Source organism: Montipora capricornis, chromosome 6, assembly GCF_036669925.1.
Source record: "Montipora capricornis isolate CH-2021 chromosome 6, ASM3666992v2, whole genome shotgun sequence".
Taxonomy (NCBI): domain Eukaryota; kingdom Metazoa; phylum Cnidaria; class Anthozoa; order Scleractinia; family Acroporidae; genus Montipora; species Montipora capricornis.
This window is the reverse complement of record NC_090888.1, coordinates 40,318,650-40,328,321: the sequence shown is the minus strand read 5'-3', so window position 1 is coordinate 40,328,321 and position 9,672 is coordinate 40,318,650. Positions and strand designations below refer to the sequence as shown.

Genomic DNA, 9,672 nt, shown 5'->3' with positions numbered 1-9,672 from the left:
TTGGACTCAAATATCCGACTACTAATGAATATTTACTGATTTAGCGATATAGTTTCCTAAGTGTTAGCTACAAGGCAGTGGGACTTATAAATAGGTCGCAGAAAGCGTTTTCAATGCCAGTAAGAAGTAGAACTGCTGTGTGAAGATGAGTTCAAGAGTGCTTTTTCTCCTGTGCATTGTGGCTCTAATGGGAGAGCTGTTGAGTCTACCCTCACCCATGGGTTAGTGCAAAGCTCTTATTAATTGTTTTGGTCTTCTTTTGATAACGGAACTTAAAAACACACAACTTTTTTTTTGTAAGTGTTGTTTACTGGTGTCATAAACCGATCGCAATGAGGCTCTGCAATGTTAAAAGCCTAGTGATAATAATTGTGATATATAGCAATAACTGAGTATATCAAATGAGTTAAATATTTTTATTATTTTTGCCTTGAAATATTTCTGTACACATGCCACATTCTTTTCTCTGCTAATACGAAATACCACCAGTAGTTCAAAAACACATTTGGAAGGTACACAGAGTAGTCTCATGTTAAGAGCTACCGATCGACAAAACGATACTAACATTTTTTTTTTTTTTGCCGTCCAAAAGATAATTAAGGTGATTTCTCAGGGGAAAAAAAAAGGTGTTGAACGATTTTCTTGAAACTTTCCCTGAATGTTTCCCACTAATCCCTGTTTTGAGAGCTAGAATAAAGAAAAAAAAGATATGTCACCGAGCTTGCATAAGACTGAGATATTATGGGGCCAATCTTACCCCATTGTTGTCTGTACTGATACCAAGAGAGTATGAAGGTAAGAGAGGTAATCCCTCATATTGGCCCTATTCCTATCGTAATCCCTCTTAAGTTATTTTTAGATCTCCTGCGAGATCCGGGATTCCCTAGAGGGTTAACTGATAGCCAATCATATGTCCCCATTTTCGCGAACGACGCGAATCGTTGCGTGGGAATTCGCTCAGCTGTCAACATTGGTAAAAATGGGAACATATGATTGGCTATCAGTTAACCCTCGTGGGAATACCAGATCTCGCAGGAGATCTAAAAATAACTTAAGAGGGATTACGATGGGAATAGGGCCAATATGAGAGATTATCTCTCTTACCTTCATACTCTCTTGCTGATACTAAACACGCACGTTATTTCATCGGTTTAGGGTACATTTTGCGGTAGCAAAACGAGAGGGTCTTTAAAGTAACACTTGAAAAAAACACCTGATAGGTAGAAAGTCTAGAGCATATGAAACACTGTCTTACATAGTTTATGGAAAAAAAATCACTCAATTTTGTTTTCAAGATCATAATTTACATCCCTGGGTAAGGGGCTTTGTGTACGTTTTTAGATATATCTTTTTTTCCTTCCGATAATTTTTTATTTTTGATTTTTCGTTTTAAAAGGGATAATTTGTACACCAAAATTATGGAATAAAAATATAGGTCTCCGTTCTCGTTTAAGAGCAAAACGCCATCATACCTTTCTATTTCGATTATCGTCGATCGAGACAACAAAATTCGCCACGCTCTCGGAATGCGTGTGCTTATTCGCAAAGAATTATGGGTCATTCACAACTTCTCTCACGTGTTTTGAGAACTGTTTCAGCGTGCATGATCGACTTACGCCATATTTAAAATGTTGCAAATGACAAACACCCTCATTAAGATGACATTTAATTTTCGCACCCCTGTATGTGCTTTCATTAAAACCTTTAAAATGTATTATCTTGTAGAAACTGATGATGCCGGTGACGACGGCGCTGACGACGGCCCTGACGACGGCCCTGAGGACGGTGGAGTGGACAGTGACGGACCAGACGATGGCGCAGACGGAGATACAGAAACCGATGGGGACAGAAGGCGATAGATGTGCGACATCATTGTTAAGAACTCATTCAGCAAACCACTTGAATAATTGACTTCCAGTGTATTTTCATTCAAGGATTGGTTGATATTTTGCTTCCTCAAAGATACATAACTTTAAAACAACCTGTAAACAGGGAAGGGTGAAAATGACGAAATAAATAACAAAATTAAATTTTAGCGGTTCTTGTGTTACGTCATGAAACTTTACCGCCCGCAGATATTCAACATTTGCCCACAAGAGGCCCATTATTCATGGTAACTTTTATTTTCAGCAAGTTGTAGATGCCTTCGGGTTTTTTTCCTTTCACCTGAGTTGTCTAAAGACGTTAGACCTTACAAAATCATGGTTGTTTTTAACCTAACAGCACGTCCCTCTCCCCAGCAACATAAGTCATTCGAAAAAGTAGCACGTATACTTGGGAGGGTAAATGCTCGGAGATATTAGCTACACCAAGCTACTCTAAAAAAATCCGAGGGTAATTAAAGATATATGATATGATATGATATGATACTGCTACTGAAGGTAATCTACTTGAATGTTTTAGCAACGGGAAAAGGTAATTCATATCATATATCTTCATTTACCCTCAGAGTAGCTTGGTGTAGCTAATTTCTCCGAGCATTTGCCCTCCCAACCATGATACATCACAGAAGACAGACCACAACACCGGGAACTACATGCCCTACTCTTTGCGACAAGTGCGCGGGTTCTTTTACGTCCCACAGGATTAATTAACAAGAAACAATCGTTGCACAGTTATCAATCAAGGAAAAAAAATGAAACAAAAATGGCAATAATCAATATAACAACGGATAAACATTTACATTAATATCTTATGCAAAGAAATGTTGGAAAAAACAAAAACAATGACAATACGTTTCTTAGCCTTTAGCTAAAGACGGCTTATTTTAACTATGAAGCGGTTTAAAGTTTTCCTCTAAAAATTATAATAAAAAGCAAATCCCTTTCACATGCCCCTTGGCAGGCATGGTAAACACCAAAAGTTGTTTAGGATACAAATTACACTGGCTACCTGTAACGTTTAGAATAGGTTATAAGATTATTATAAACACTCATACAGCAGTCCATGGTACAGCTCCTAAATTATTTATCATCTCTTGTAAACTTTAAACCTAATTCTTCCTACAGTCTCAGTTCAAATAACAAATCCAAATTTCGGGACTCTCCCTACTCTTGGCGATCGAGGCTTTGCAGCCGCCGCACCAAAACTGTGGAATAATCTTCCATTACATCTTAGATGCACTTCCGATGTCAAAAGTTTTTAAACGTAATTTGAAGACTCACCTTTTTAAAAAAAGGTTTTTTCTGATATAGTATTGTAATTCATAGACTAGATAATTATTCATTCGTGTAATTGTTGACTATATATTGTTATATTTTATATATTGGTAATTTATTATTATTATTATTATTATTATTACTATTATTATGATAGTTATTATCATTATCATTATCATTATCAATATCATAATTATTATCAATATAATAATAATAATAATAATAATAATAATAATGATAATAATAATAATAATTATTATTATTAATATTATTATTATTATCATCAATGTGCACTTTTCTTTTTAGAGCGACTGAATAACCTACCATCCTGAACTGCGAGGCTACCGCCTGAACTAACGTGACTCGGTTTCACTCCTTGTTCTCACAGAAAAAGTTTTAGTGTCGGTGTCTGGCAGAGCAAAGGGAAAACGAAACACGCCAAAAGAGGGCACCTTGAATATAATTAAAGAACTACTTGCATTATATTTTAAGGTTGCGAATGCTACAGAAAGTTCATTGAAAATGCGTGGAATTGCCTTTTGGCAGCCTATATGTGTAACCAGTCCTCCTCTAATATCATTCTAAAATCATAATAGACTAAATACCACACCTTTTTTCATTGAAAATTGAACTGATTTTAACTGTTACCAGGAGCCCATAAGTAGGAGCGTACAACTCCATAGGGTACGTGGCACGGCGTTTTCGGAGACCGATCTATTTTAAGCTTTATTTTCCTGAGAATTCCGACCAATGACAGGTATCGACGTAATCAAACATCACCGGAAGTCTCGGCTGCCATAAAGAAAATCCAAAATGGCGGACAGTGGTGAGAGTGAATTCACCGCAGATTCCTCTGATAGTTCTAGTTATGTTTCAGGAGAAGATTACGAAAGCTCTTGTAGCCCAGAAGAAAGTGTAATAGAGGAAGAGGCGGAAATTGAACAAGTGAGGGTGATTTCTCGTCCATCGAGTAGTAAAAGAAAGAGTTGTAAGCCCCGGCCGTCGGCTACCACTAAATCAGCCAAGAAAAAAAAGAATTATCCAAGTACAAATTCCAGTCTTTTAGATGATGAACTCGACGAGCTGACATCGTGGATATTTTCTACGGAACAGGCAGCCGAAATCGAATGTAAGATTCGTTCGCAACTACTGGATCACCCCCGTGTGAAGGAATTCTCGGAGAGGCTACGATTCGCAAAGCATTTGCTTAGCGAGTCTCAGAGGCCAAATTTTCAGCTCATGATTCTGGGATTTTGTCGAAAGTTTTCTACTTTGGTAGACGAGTGTGCTAAGCTACCGGACAAAAAGAACAGGAAGGCTGCATTTTCAGTAGCCTGGATGAAAATGCTTGCGAATTTTACCTGCGGAAAGCCTACCCAGGAACGCTCAATCGTTGAACGATTCTCGGTTGGCCAACAGTTCGCTGATGAATTGGTGCACGGGGTTCTCAGTGTTTTGCACGAAATGGTCTACACAAACGTGCTTTCCCAAATACAACAGAAAAAGGTTTCCTCTGTGACTTCAGAGACAACTTCATCAAAACTCAGTCCGGAGTCTGAGGAAACTCTCTACCGGTATTGTGGAGCTGCCCTTCACAGAATGACAAAGCTTCGTACAGAAACACTACAACAAAAGAAAGGCCGAGGTAAGGTATCTGCCGAGAGAAGGGCGACGGTGGAGCTTGAGCTTGAGTTGCTTAAAGAGCTCACAATGAAAGACAAGTCGTTAATTTCTTCCAGCTTACAAAACTTAGACGAAGGAAATCTTGTTTTCCCAAGAACGGAGCTTATTCCTTTTCTTACACACGTGGATGACAATGTTCGGGAGTTCACTTCTGACTCAAACTTGAAAAAGTACCCAACAAAATTTATTGATATGTGCCAGAGTTCGGTATTAAATAACGAGGAACTGGAGGAGGAATTTAGTCTGTTAGTCGCATCGATTGTCTCCACAGAGGCTGCTTCAAACTCTGAAGTTGTAGTTGGAATTTTTAAAGCCCTAGTTTCGAAGTTGGCGAACACACGTATCAACGAATTCATGAACGCTAAGACAGAGAGAGACCTCAAGAGCCATGGGAAAGTTGTTGATGCGGATGAAATGCTTCGGCCGAAACTCAAGACATACACCTTGTCCACCAAACGCAAGTAGCTGACTGTTGTCATTGTAGAAATTAAGATCAAGCAAAAATGCATGTGTTGTGGTTCCATTTTTAATTAGTATAGGTAATCGCATGGGGCCGAGTAAAATTAAGGATTAATATCACGCGTGGGAATGATTTCCGTACAGGTCCCTACTTCATTATGCATGCAGAATAAATTAATTATTCATTCGCGCTATTGTTTTCTAGAACAATGCATATACCCAAGGGAATCGAATATATACATGGCTAATTTGTACTTACGGGATGATCAAAAGTGGATCTCATGCTCTCTCTCTCTCTCGCTCCCTCCCTCTCTTTTTTCACCCTCTCTCTTTTCTTTGCCCTTTTTGCTCACAACGTCTCTCTTTCTTTTCGTCCCAGCTTTCCTCTTTCGATTCCTTTGTCCTGTCTGTCTTCTCCAGATCCCGCTCGGCTTTTTCTGTCCTTTTTTCGAAGTCTCTCGCAGTCTGCCTTGAACTCCGTACCACTGTAAACCTCTGGATTACTTGTCCCTCTTCTAGACCACTGAGCTAACGTGTCAAGTTGCTAATTCACACCTTGATAATGATATTTCTTTGGAATTCTGGACGACAATTTACATAACAATGATAAGTAATTATATACGCGTGCCGTGCCGACCACCAATAAATGCACTGATTTTGCTTCTTTTGAAACAACGTCACCCCTTAATAATGCTAACCGTAACCCTTTAGGCTTAAGGTTGAACCCAGTAAAATTCTTTTGGAGGTTAATCGAGCATATCTGTGAATGTCTGAATTGCTCGTTTTTTCATCCCCCATGCTGCACACTTAAAGAGCACTACACGGAAGAGTATACCTCCTTGTGATTGGGGCATCCTATATGGGAAATTTTTTATGCACGATTTATTGCAATATAAAATCTTTGAGTCGACGTTAACCCCTCTTTTTCAGCAAACTGTGAATTTTGAAACTTGATGGCCGCCTCTCAAGAATCAAATATAAACTTATGGAAACTATCCCGACTTTTAGCCGATCACGAGCGGAGCATAGAGTGGTGCAAAGAGCACAATCTACTCTCGTCGCCAATGAAATGCCCTAAACCTGAGTGCGGAAACGCACTCAAATGGCAAAGACGAACTGCATCGGGGGATGGATTTGTTTGGCGATGCTCTAGAAAAAACTGCAATGGACAAGCTTCAATCCGCCAGAAGTCATGGTTTTCTGGTAGTAAGCTTTCCCTTGAAAAAATATTAGCCCTAACTTACGCTTGGGCGCATAAATTCACCACAACACAAGCAGTGCACGAAACCGCGTTAGATGAAGAAACCACCTCGACAGAAACGGTGATAGATTGGTATAACTATTGCCGGGAGGTTTGTGCAGATAGAATAATGAAACAACATGCGAGGCCAATAGGCGGTCCTGGTACAACTGTTGAGATTGATGAGTCCAAGTTTGGCAAGATGAAGTATCACAAAGGTCGCTACATCGAAGGACAGTGGGTCTTTGGTGGCATTTGCCGGGAAACCAAGGCCTGCTTCCTTGTCCCGGTAGAGCGCAGGGATAAAGAGACACTCTTGCCAATTATCCGCGCTCACGCGTGATGAGCGACATGTGGAAAGCTTACGATTGCCTACAAGACGAGGGCTATCATCATCTCAGAGTTAACCACCGTCTAAACTTCGTTGACCCAGACACGCTTGCCCACACGCAGCGCATTGAAAATACATGGTGGGGAGTAAAACGAAGTATGCCTCGTGCAGGAACATCCGTGAATCTGTTTGAAAGCTACCTACAGGAGTGGTTGTGGCGTCAGCAAAACAAAAGTGATCCATTCGGAAACATCATTGAGCATATCGCTGATTTGTGCAATGTGCGATAAAGAGCCCTCTCTATGCACTGCTCGTGATTCGGCGAAAAGAGCCGTACATTATACAGGAAAGAAAACAAACCCACACTTTGCAGTGCTTTGGTGAATTGACAGAGAAACGAAGGACAATTTTACGAGCAAAAAGAAGGTAGGCATTCAATTGCTGCAAACTTTTATTTGGTCCGTTTGTTTTGTACATGAGAATCTGAACAGTATATGTACAAAGATTTCTTAAAATTCCACTTCTTTCGCTTATTTTAAAATTGACAAATGGCTAAAATTGCTAGAAAAGTGCAAAAATTAAGTTGAAAATGTTCGATTTTCCGTATTTCAGTCAAAAATTTTACCGATTTTATTTAAGTCCATATAGACTTAGAAAAAAAACCTCTAAGAAGACCAAACAAAGCGCTACACTCCCAAAGGGCGTCTATTGTTATCGCTATTGTTTTCTTGAAACAAAGGACCGTATGCATAATGAAGTAGGGACCTGTACGGAAATCTTGCCTCACGCGTGTTTTCTGAAGTTGCTGAAATTGCCCGAGTCGCGCAGCGACGAGGGCAATTTCAGCAACTTCAGAAAACGCAAGTGATATTAATCCTTAATTTTACTCGGCCCCATTCGATTACTTGTTAATAACAAAGAGGGCAAAATTTTCTTAACGCTGTTGAGGCACCTCGAAAAACAGACAGCTAAGCGGAAGCTCGGAAGCAAAACAACTGACAAACAGACAAGCAAGTCAACTTGTTCTTTGCGTCCAAAACGAGTATAGATGATTGTTATTTACATCCACTCGAGAGGAATATACGAGTTTCATTCGTGAACAACTGTAACAACGATTAAAGCAAATGTTAAGCTTCAATTTATTTTATTCACCTGTGCTGTAGAGGTTTTTACCACTTGCAAATACGCATCCGTAAACATAGCAAACAGTTTGTCCAAAGAAATCCACCAAATTTGAGGTACTCGTTCCTCCTGTCAATGGCAAATTGTTCTGTGACCTTTTTTGTTGAGGTGCAAGATGTCGTGGTAAACTGAAAGCCCTTGACGAAAGGAATCATTTTGTTTTTCAACCACACAATCCCGCTACGCCGGGCACCATGTAAGTCGATGCAAGTTTTAAGCTTTTCGTGAAAAAAATATTTTGCCCTTCTTCTTGTCACTCGAAAATTCAAATTCAGATCATCTTTTAAAGCTAGCTCTTAATCTTTATGCCTTTTCGGTGAATGCAGCGCGAATTAAAAGACAAACTTCGATGAAGACGAGGTTGTTTTGCTCAAACAGAAGAAACCAACTGAATGTGGAAGAAATTTGTGGAAGACGTACGTTCAGCCAATCAGGAGCGAGAATTTTTGGCGCTCGACCAATCGTGAGCGAGTAATTTTGCCCTCTTCTCAAACAAAATTAAGAAAAAATTCAGTAATTTTGCCCTCTTTGTTATTAGTTTGAAAAATAGGAAAATAAAAAAATTAAACTAAGTGTAAAACACAACACATAATATGACAAATTGCTTGAGAATTTTTCTGAAGCGATGCCAGCTATATGTTTAATTTATTGTTTCAGAGTAGCACATCTTTGAAAGATTATTTAATTTAATTTTTTATTTGGGTACAATCACGAGGAAATATCTCCAGACAGCCTCTTCATACAGGATTGAAACAGTCTTGACAGTATTTACAACTACTGTACAGGCCCCACTTGTTCGAACGAGGGATAGAATATAGCTATCCATTGGATAAGTCAATTGGCTTAATGCCCGCGCTTATCCGCTGGATAGCGATTTATCCAGTGGATAGCATTATCCACCTTTGAACAACAGAGGCCGGGTGTACATGACATCAATGACAAATGCTTGTTCCTGTTTACTTGAAATCAGTCTTGTCTGGAAGTATTCTCGATTAAAGGGGCAACGTCATACTATTTTGGGCTCACTTTAGAATTATGCTACAAGATGCCTTTAAAGAAAACCCCTAAATGATGATACAGTTTGTCTCTTTACTATATTTGTAAACTGAAATTATGTGTTGTCTTAAGTTAGTTGTTATCGATGGCAAGGTGGAAGTGGATTGCAACTTTAAACAATTATACCAATATATATATTTTTTCATCCCCCATCAGGAAAAAAAAAACAACCAAAAAGAGTATTATGGATGGCTTTTCCTGCCAAAATTCATTTGAAATCTTCCATTTAAAATGCCAAAGAATATTTTACATGTAAATAAAGGGAATACAAAATTATTTTGTCATTCTAACTCAAAAACAACAAAACTGCAGTGACATATCCCCTTTAAATTTGAAAGTACCTTCAAAAAGCTGTTGTTTATTTTTTTACAAGTGTATTATGCTAGCTAAGCAGTTTGTGAAATGAACTCTCACCTACGTGACCAATGATGGTTACTATAGTTATTAGTTTTGGAGACAAAGGGTAGATTCTTGGAAACAAATTAACCTTGAGCACTCCTGACAATAACCTATAAGGATGCACCACACTTGCTGAAAAGACAGGCACTGGTGCACACAATCTT

The 9,672-nt window shown here is 38.9% G+C and overlaps 1 long non-coding RNA gene across 1 annotated transcript; it reads left to right on the top strand.

The window, feature by feature from the left end:
• Nucleotides 1–81: 81 nt before the first annotated feature.
• LOC138052112 (uncharacterized) lies at nt 82–2,035 on the top strand. The gene is made up of 2 exons (XR_011133001.1): nt 82–221; nt 1,726–2,035. It is a non-coding gene; the product is annotated as an uncharacterized lncRNA (long non-coding RNA).
• Nucleotides 2,036–9,672: the final 7,637 nt, after the last annotated feature.